Below are 10,124 nucleotides of genomic sequence, written 5' to 3' on the forward strand. Positions count from 1 at the left end.
TTTCCACCCATTACCATAGCTAAAACAGGCAAGTTATGGGATTAGGAGTACTTCAAAATTTGTAGTGGGAATAGGGCCATTAATAACTATGAATATATCTTTTAGAAAACTTTTTGATCTAAAGTGAACATATAGATAGAACCTTAAAAAAAACCCTCCCTCTGCCATATCTGCTTTTTGATTTGAGAATTAAATCCATTTACATAGAAAGCAATTATTGGTAAGAAAGGGTGTAGTTCTGTTATTTCGCTATTTATTTTCTATATGTATTAATCTTTTTTGCTCTTCATTTCCTCCATTACTTCCTATAAATATAATATATTGTATTACATATGACATAATATATATGTAATTACATATATATTACATACATATTTGGAAGAAGGCTCTTCCACATGTGCACTGGAAGCTGGAGCCAACTGAAGGTCTCCGCATGGGAAAATGGGGAAAGTGAGGGGGAGCTGGATCTGGACACGAAGAGCATTACTTCCATCAGGAGAGATGCAGATGCCACGGCTATTTTGCTCAAGAATGAGAAACTGAGGCTGAGGAGCCAATGATGGCTGCAGAAAATCGAAGCCAATATTTCGCTGAGCAGAAGTGCAAAGAGCACAGGCAGAGGGCCACTGTGGTGGTAAGGAACCTGAACCCACTGAGGCACACTCTGGCGGAGCTGCTGAGGCTGGAGGCCAGCACCTAGCACCAGGTTCATGGCAGGGTGAGCAGCAAGTCCAGGTCAACGGAGCTCAGTCAGATGGGTGCAGCCCAGAGAAAGGACCAGGTTTCAGGAGCTCCAGGCCAACAGAGCTATCCCCCTGCTGGCTATAAGGCAGCAACTGGCCCACCAGGTGCAGCAGGAAGGTGATGTGGGACACACATGTAGGCGCAGATGCCAAGAAAATGGCTGGCATCTTTTTTTTTTTTTTTTTTTTTTTGAGACGGAATCTTGCTCTGTCACCCAGGCTGGAGCGCAGTGGCGCGAACTCGGCTCACTGCAAGCTCCGCCTCCCGGGTTCATGCCATTCTCCTGCCTCAGCCTCCTGAGTAGCTGGGACTACAGGCGCCCACCACCACGCCCGGCTAATTTTTTGTATTTTTAGTAGAGACAGGGTTTCACCATGTTAGCCAGGATGGTCTCGATCTCCTGACCTCGTGATCCGCCCGCCTTGGCCTCCCAAAGTGCTGGAATTACAGGCCTGAGCCACCGCGCCCGGCCGATGGCCGGCATCTTGAAGACCGTGGCCTGAGCCTGGTGGGCACCCTCCTATCTGGTCTTTTTGCCTTATTAGGGGATGAGTGAAGAACGCTGTTTGTGAGAACCAATCAAGTGCTCTATGAACTTCCCCTGCGCCTCCAGGGGCTGAACTTCTCCTGTTTCTCAGGGCTGGGCCGACTTTGGGAGAACTGCCCTCTCTCCCCTCAGGATGGCAAGCTGTGTGCCCCAAGCTCGGGGCCTCCAAACTCCCATGCAGAGTGAAGATGGCCAACGTGGTGGGTTTGTGGAGGCTACACTTGCAGGAAACTTGGGGCCTGCCAAGTCCTTGATTCTGTCACTAAACAGGTGCAGACGCACCCCCCTCCTAGACTGATGTATGGCTTCCTGGCCGTGTTGGATGCAGGAATCTGTATCACTGTATGCGTTATTAACCATGAGTAAGGCGCCTGGGAGGGGACGGCCTGCTGTGCTGGGTTCTGCCACAAAGCGCTGTCATTTGCTTCAGCCTGAGTTTCTGCTGCGGCCCTGGTGGGGCCCAGGAGCTCTCAGGCCTGTGGAGTCTGGAGCCGAGGCTGCCTCCGGGCTCTCCCCGCCTTGGGGTCTGCCCCTCAACCCCTTCTCAATCACCAAGGGTGAAGTTGGCACTTGTGAGCACCCCCGCTCCAATTGCTTTCTCACTTGTTGTACCCACTCCCTTCGGCTAGGCCTTGCTCCTGCCAGCTCTGAGCCCAGGTCTCTCACGATCTCACTTTGGTGACATCAGAGCCGAGGGTCTTCCTGCACCGAGGAATCGTGGAGCTGGCCCGGTGGTGAAGCCTCTCAGCTGACTCAAAAGCAAAACGGATTGACGTTTGCTGTTAGAAGCCACTGGGATTTGCAGTTTGGTTGTTGGAGTGCAAGTCACTAACTGGTCAGCCCTTGATTTCAGGATATGGAAAGTTAGGGGGCAGTGCGTTCCCAGCCCCCTGAGGCCCGGCTGGGGCTCTCCCTGCCCCAGTTCTCTACACAGGTGTCCCCCAGTGGTGTGTGGGACTTGCTGGCCCATATCCTGCAGGGGGGCCTGGGCAGGACAACTCTCAGCTCTCAGGGTGGGGCCCAGTACCCTAAGCCTTCACAGATTGCCTGGGGGTGGGGTGGCGCTAGGTACCTCAGGACCTCCTGGCTCCAGGATGTGTGCCCGGACCCCCTGCTGATGTCCCTGTGTCATGGGCCCTCTATGGTCCTGACCTCCTATGGCACATCCACGTGCTCAGGGTTCAGAACCCCAGCAGTGTCCAGGAAGGCTGCCCCATGAGAAGGTGGCCAAAAGGAATCCGAGTCTGTGTTTCCTCCATTCAGTCCTGGGGTCCTGGGCCCCTACCCCACAAGAACAGACTTGGTGGTGTCCACAGACACAGCGTGGACGCCCTCCAAGGCACTTGAGAAATAAGAAGGGACAGCAGTGGCTGGCTTGGCTGCCTGGTAAGACAGCACCAACCCTGTTGACAGAGGAATTCTCACTTAACTGAGAGAAGTAGTTTATAAAATAGAATTTATGATAAACCCATTTTTGCAATAAAGTGAATGTTGGGAACAAAGCCTGTCAAATGCACAGACAGCACAGCCTGACTGTCAGGGAGGCAGGGTGGGGGTGGTCTTCACTTCTTCACACTTTTCTGTATAGTCTGAATTTTTTATAGTGGATGTGTATTCTGTGATATTTTAAGAGGAAAACCTTCTAGTTTCCTAGTCTTCAAATGACTTCAGTCTGACTGTGGGCTGGTGTGGCTTGAAACCTCCTTTCTAGGAATGCTCCTGGGCTCAGGAGCTTCTGGCTCCTGTCCAGAAACAGGTGCCTTCCCTTCGGCATCCTACCTGAGAGAACAGGCCCCATGCAGCAGTGACTGCAGAGTCACGTTGTGGACAATGCTGAGGAAAGAGGACTGGCTGGGCATTGTCAGGGAAGATATTTAAGCAAAGACTTAGAAAAGACAGGGGGCAGCGGGCATCCTGTCAACTGAGATAGACTCAGACTTGTCCCAAGAAAGTAGCCTAAGAAACCACAAATGTTGGGGGGCGTCATTCTAGCATTTTTTGCAAGTGCAAGAAACCCAAACACTCAGCGATGGGCTTGTGCTTAGACAGGCAGGTTCATCCTTGCATCAGAAGAGCATTCTTGAGTTTACTTATCATCACTCATGTTAAACATGGTTATTTGCTGAGCACTGCTCTGTTCCAGCCACCTTGTAGAGAGAGGGAATCTCTAGATAGAGGATAGGGTAGTCCCATCTTGCCCCAAAACAAATCATGTGCATTCTCTTTGGACAAACATTGGGAGACTCCCTGGAACCAGTAGATCTGAGTGAAGAAAATTGTAGAATCTTTTCTATATATATATACATATTTTTGGTGTGTATTTTCTAATATTTGTAGCATGAATATGAATTACTTGGTAATATAAGAAAAAATATAAATATATATTTATTTTTGATTATTATGCTTTGTTTTTAATTTTAAAATTTGTATAAATTTATGGGATGCAAGTGTAATTTTGTTACATGCATAGCCTGTGTAGTGGTGAAGTCAGGGCTTTTAGGGTAACCATTGACCAAATAATGTACATTGTACCCATTAAGTAATTTCTCATCATCCACCCCACCCAAAATGTGCTATATGAATTTACTTATCTTTTTTTCAGTATGGCTTTTAAATTTTTTTCTTACACTGGAGATTACAGTTAATATCTTACAATTAACATCTTTGTTGACCAGCCTGGGCAATAAAGTAAGACCCTGTCTCAAAAAACAAACAAATAACAACAACAACAACACAAAAACAAAAAACAAAGAAACAAAAAACCCCAAAAATGCAGTAACAGGGAATTTTATATTTATCAATGCAGCTACCTTTACCATTGTTCTTTATTTGTTTGTATGATTTTGGGCTACTGTCTAGTGTTCTTTCATTTCAGGTTGAACAATTCCCTTATAATTTCTTTTAGGGTAGGTCTGTTAGTGACAAATTCCCTCAGTTTTTTGTTCCCTGGGAATGTCTTAATTTTGCCTTTATTTTTGAAGGACAAAAGTTTTGCTGAATGTAGAATTATTGGTTCATAGTTTTTTTTTCCTTTGGCACTTTAAATATATTATGCCCATCTTCTGAAGTCCATGGTTTCTGAAGAGAAATTGATTTGTTTCTCATTGAAGATACCTTGTTCATTTGTGGAAAGTCACTTTTCTCTTGCTGCTTTCAAGATTCTCTCTTTGTCTTTGGCTTTTTACACTTCGATCATAATTTTTCTCAGCGTGGATATGTTTTAGCTTTTCCTGCTTGGAGTAAATTATGCTTCTTGGATGTGGGGATTCCTATCTTTCATGATTATTCAAGAAACTTTTGGACATTATTACTTTAAACATTCTTTCGCCCATTTATTTTATGTTCCCTTCTGGAGGTTTCATTATTCAAATGTTGGTATGCCTAATGGTTTCCCTCAGGTCTCTAAGGCTCTATTTATTTAAATTTAAATTTAAATTTAATTTAATTTAATTTAATTTAATTTAATTTAATTTAATTTTTGAGACGGAGTCTCACTCTGTTGCCCAGGCTGGAGTTCTGTGGCGTGATCTTGGCTCACTGCAAGCTCTGCCTCCTGGGTTCACGCCATTCTCCTGCCTCGGCCTCCCGAGTAGCTGGGACTACAGGCGTCCACCACCACGCCTGACTAATTTTTTTGTGTTTTTAGTAGAGACGGGGTTTCACCACGTTAGCCAGGATGGTCTCAATCTCCTGACCTCATGATCCGCTGGCCTCTGCCTTCCAAAGTGTTGGGATTACAGGAGTGAGCCACCGCGCCTGGCCTATTTTTATTTTTTCTTTGTATTTCTGTTCCTCTTACTGCACACTCTTACTTGACTTATCTTCAACTTTACTGATTATTTCTTATGCCAGCCCTAATCTACCATTGAGCTCCTCTAGTGAAGTCTTTATTTCTGTTATTTTACTTTTGATCTCCAGATTTTGTGTTTGTTTCTTTTTAAGAAATGACTTCTTTTGATTGATATTCTTTATTTGTTGAGACTTTGTTCTCCTGGTTTCCTTTCATTTTTTTTGTCCATGATTAAAGATAGTAGATTTTTTTTTTTTTTTTGAGATGGAGTCTCACTGTCGCCCAGGCTGGAGTGCAGTGGCACGATCTTGGCTCACTGTAACCAACCTCCGCCTCCTGGGTTCAAGCAATTCTCCTGCCTCAGCCTCACGAGTAGCTGGGATTACAGGTGAGTGCCACTACACCCAGCTAATTTTTTGTATTTTTAGTAGAGATGGGGTTTCACTGGGTTAGCCAGGGTGGTCTCAATCTCCTGACCTCATGATCCGCCTGCCTCGGCCTCCCAAAGTGCTGGGATTACAGGCGTGAGCCACTGTGCCTGGCCAAAGATATTAGGTTTAAAGTCTTTGTCCAATGCTTAGCCTTTCTCAGGAAATGTTTTCTATTAATTTCTTCTTCTTCTTTTTTTTTTTTTTTTTTTTTTTTTACTGAGTGTGCCTTTGAATGTCTTATAATTTATTGTTGAAATCTGAACATTTTGTATATTATGATGTGGCAGCACTTGGTGTCAGAGTATCCCTGCTCCCCTAAATTTGTTTTGCTGCTTGTTGTTACTTTTTAGTGACTTTTGTAAACCATTTTTTATAAAGCCTGTATTCTTTACGTGTGGCTACTGAAGTCTGCATTCAGTTAGCTTAGTGGACACTCATATTTTGAAAGCATTTTCTTAAATGCCTGAAACCCACCCCCCCAAAATACTCTCCCAGTCTTTGAATATGGACACTGTGTTGAGGCCCTCCTTCAATGCTTCGCTTTGAAGTCTATTTTATCTGATATTAATGTTTACATAATATGCATTTTTCCCTAATTTTTGGCATACCTATGCCTTTGTATTTAAGGTGAATTTCTTGTAAACCACAGTTTTAAACATAATTCCCTCCCCCAAATCTCTCTCTTTTAATTGGTGTATTTAGATGATTTATACATAAGGTAATTATTAATATGTTAATGCTTATTTCTGCCACCTTATTATGTGTGCTCTGCTAGTTTTCTTTATTTCTCAATTCTTTTATTTGCCTTTTAATTTTTAACATCTTGTTGGTTAAGTAAAAAAGTTTGGATTACATCTTGATTTATTTATACCTTTTTTCTTTCTCTTTAAAATATTACCTGCAACCAACTCACACCATATACTGTTTTTGAGTATACCACTTTGCATAGTTTTCTTTGTAATTGCTTTAGAGATTACCATATGTATACTAACATCTCACTGTGTACTGGTATCAAATTTTTAATGCTTCATATTAAATATAGAAACCTTGCTTTCACTTAAGTCATTTTATCCTGTGCATTCAAATAAGATATAATTGTCTTAAATACTTACTGTCCATGCATTGAGCACCATTATCACATAGTGTTATAATTTTTGCTTCAATCTTCAGATAAGATTTAAAAACTCAGGAGAAGTAGGATTATCTCTTGCTATTACACCTCTTTTTTGTATTCCTATGTTCTTCCTTTTTGAAATTCCAAGTCTTCTTCTGTTATAATTTCCTTTCTAAGAAAGTTTAGAGAAATTCCTTTAGCTATTTTTTAAGGATAGATTTGCTAGCAACAAATTCTTTTTATTTTTCTTCATCTGAGAATATCTTGATTTACCCTTCATTCCTGACAGATATTTTTGCTGGATATACAATTTGTGTTTGACAAGTCCTTTCTTTCAGTACTTAAAATACGTTATTACTTATTTCTGGCCTTTATGGTTTTAGATGAGAAATACATTTTCATTTGAATTCATATCATCTTACAGGAAAAGTGTTATTTGTCCCTGGTTGCTTTCAAGATGTTTTCTTTATATTTAGTTTTCAGAAGCTAGATATCATGTGTCTTGACATGTGTTTCTTTGGATCTATCCTGTTTGCAATTCACTGAACTTCTTGAATCTGTGGGTTTATGTGTTTCACCAAATTTGGGAAGTTTTCAGCCTGTATTTTTTTGAATATTCTTTTAGCCATACTCTGTTTCTCCTTTACTTCTGGAACTCTGGTAATAAGAATGTTAGATTTTTTTTTTTATGTATAGTCTCACAAGTCCCTTAGGTCCTCTTCTTTAAAAAAAAAATTCTACTTACTCCTGTTGTTAAGATTGAATAAATTCTATTTATCTGCCTTCAAATTTACTGATTCTATCCTCTGTCATCTCTACTCTACTATTAAGCCCATCAAGTAATTTAAAAAAATTTTGCTTATTGCATTTTTATGTTCTATAATTTCCATTTATTATTTTAAAATATAACCTGAATTTCTTTTCTGACATTTTCTATTTTTTCATCTATTTCAAGGAAATTTGTAAGTCCTTGTTAAAGCAATTGTGTGACGGATACCTTAAAATCCTTGTCAGGCAATTCTAACATCTCTATCAACTCAGTGTTGGCATCTCTTGATTGTCTTTTCTTATTCAAATTGTGGTTTTCCTGGTTGTTGGTATGATGAGTGATATTTTATTGTATCCCAAACATTTTGGAAATTATATTGTGAGATGCTTAATTACACTTAACATTAAGCACATAGTCTCTATGTTGAAGTAGCACAAGGGCTGGATATGTTCAGCTTCCTGTTGGCCTCACTGACACCAGGGAGTATGGAAGTGGAGCACTGAATCATACCGTTTTGTTGCCGCATGGTAAAAATGGAAGCTCAGCTTCTAGTTGGACCCTGCTGACAATGGGGAATGGTGGGGGAGTTGTCTTAGTTTAGGCTGCTATAACAAAGTACTATACACTGCGTGGTTTAAAGAAACAAATGCTCTGAGTGGCAAAAATGTTAGCAGATGAGTTTGGAACTGCATCTAACATTAAGTCATGAGTAAACTGTCTTTCAGTCTTGGGAGCCATTACATCTGTACAACAAAGGCTCAAACTTTATAACAAAGTACCTTCAAATAGTCTGGTTGTTTGCTGTGGAACAACTGTAACAGAAGAAGGAAAGGAAAAGAAAGTGAACATTGACTTTGAACCTTTCAAACCAATTAATACTTCACTGTATTTGTGTGACAACAAATTCCATACAGAGGTTCTTATAGCACTACTTTCAGATGATAGCAAATTTGGCTTCATTGTAATAGATGGTAGTGGTGCAGTTTTTGGCATACTCCAAGGAAACACAAGTCCTGCACAAATTCATTGTGGATCTCCCAAAGAAACACGGTAGAAGAGGTCAGTCTTCCCTGTGTTTTGCCTCTTTAAGAATGGAAAAGCGATACAACTACGTTTGGCAAGTAGCAGAGACTGCTGTGTAGCTGTTTATTTCTGGAGACAAAGTAAATGTGGCTGGTCTAGTTTTAGCTGGATCTGCTGACTTTAAAACTGAACTAAGTCAATTTGATATATTTGATCAAAGGTTGCAATAAAAAGTTTTAAAGTTAGTTTGTATATCCTATGGTGGTGAAAATGGATTCAACCAACCTATTGAGTTATCTACTGAAGTCCTCTCCAATGTGAAATTCATTCAAGAGAAGAAATTAATAGGACGATAGTTTGATGAAGTCAGCCAGGACATGGGCAAGTACTGTTTTGGTGTTGAAGATTCGCTAAAGGCTTTGGAAATGGGAGCTGTAGAGTCTAGTAGTCTATGAAAATCTGGATATAATGACATATGTTCTTCATTGACAAGGCACAGAAGAGGAGAAAATTCTCTATCTAACTCCAGAGCAAGAAAAGGATACATCGGCTGGGCGCAGTGGCTCACGCCTGTAATCCCAGCTCTTTGGGAGGCCGAGGCAGGTGGATCACGAGGTCAGGAGATCGAGACCATCTTGGCTAACATGGTGAAACCCCGTCTCTACTAAAAAATACAAAAAATTAGCCGGGCGTGGTGGCACGCGCCTGTAGTCCCAGCTACTCAGGAGGCTGAGGCAGGAGAACGGCATGAACCCGGGAGGCGGAGCTTGCAGTGAGCAAAGATCGCACCACTGCACTCCAGCCTGGACGAAAGAACGAGACTCCGTCTCAAAAAAAAAAAAAAAAAAAAGAACAGAAGAGGATACATCTCATTTCATAGACAAAGAGACTGGATGGGAACATGAGCTTATTGAGAGCATACGCCTGTTGGAATGGTTTGCTAACAACTATAAAAAATTTGGAGCTATGTTGGAAATTATCACAGATAAATCACAAGAAATGTTTCAGTTTGTAAAAGGATTTGGTAGAAGTGGAAGTATCTTGTGGTACCGAGTAGATTTCCAGGGAATAGAATACCAGGAGACGATTAATTTTTTTACCTTGGTGACTAGTAGGTAGTCAGCAAAATGTGCCTCACCCTCCAACATGGATGTTGAAGCATACCCATGGTGGAATCCAAACAGATCCCTGCCTCACAATTGGAACATTTCCAGAATTTAATCCATGAGCATTGGATATTGAAAAGAAAACTGAAACAAAACCAGACCCAGTCCTACACTTTGGTTTGTCATGATGTCAGCACAGCAGCCTACAATTAAGTTCCTAAATGTGACTTTGGAGTAATGTAAAAAGGAATCCCAGTTTTTACTTTTACTCGATGGTGAAATTGGTTGCCCTTGTATTTTATGAAAAAAAAAAGTTTTTTTAACCTTCATACATAGAATCAAAAATACTTTAATTGTTGTAAACTTTCAAAAGTTAATAGAAGTGAGATCAGACTGGTTTGTTTCTTATTTTGATTGGAGAAAAATTAAATTATTGCATTTTGCAGTGACCCATTTACATGGCATTCTCAGCTTAGACTACATAAGAAGAACTATATGTGGAGAAATGTTGGAACCATTTCTCTCTTGGTCTCTGTTTAATGTTGAAAGGGTGAGCTACTAGGAGGCAATTTCAACTTCACTCCCTCACGCTACCCACTC

General features: G+C 41.2%; 1 pseudogene; it reads left to right on the forward strand.

Moving 5' to 3' along the window:
* Positions 1 to 559: 559 nt before the first annotated feature.
* Positions 560 to 9,537, forward strand: LOC100456955 (eukaryotic peptide chain release factor subunit 1-like; annotated as a pseudogene).
* Positions 9,538 to 10,124: the final 587 nt, after the last annotated feature.

Source organism: Pongo abelii, chromosome X (genome assembly GCF_028885655.2).
Source record: "Pongo abelii isolate AG06213 chromosome X, NHGRI_mPonAbe1-v2.0_pri, whole genome shotgun sequence".
NCBI classification, from domain to species: domain Eukaryota; kingdom Metazoa; phylum Chordata; class Mammalia; order Primates; family Hominidae; genus Pongo; species Pongo abelii.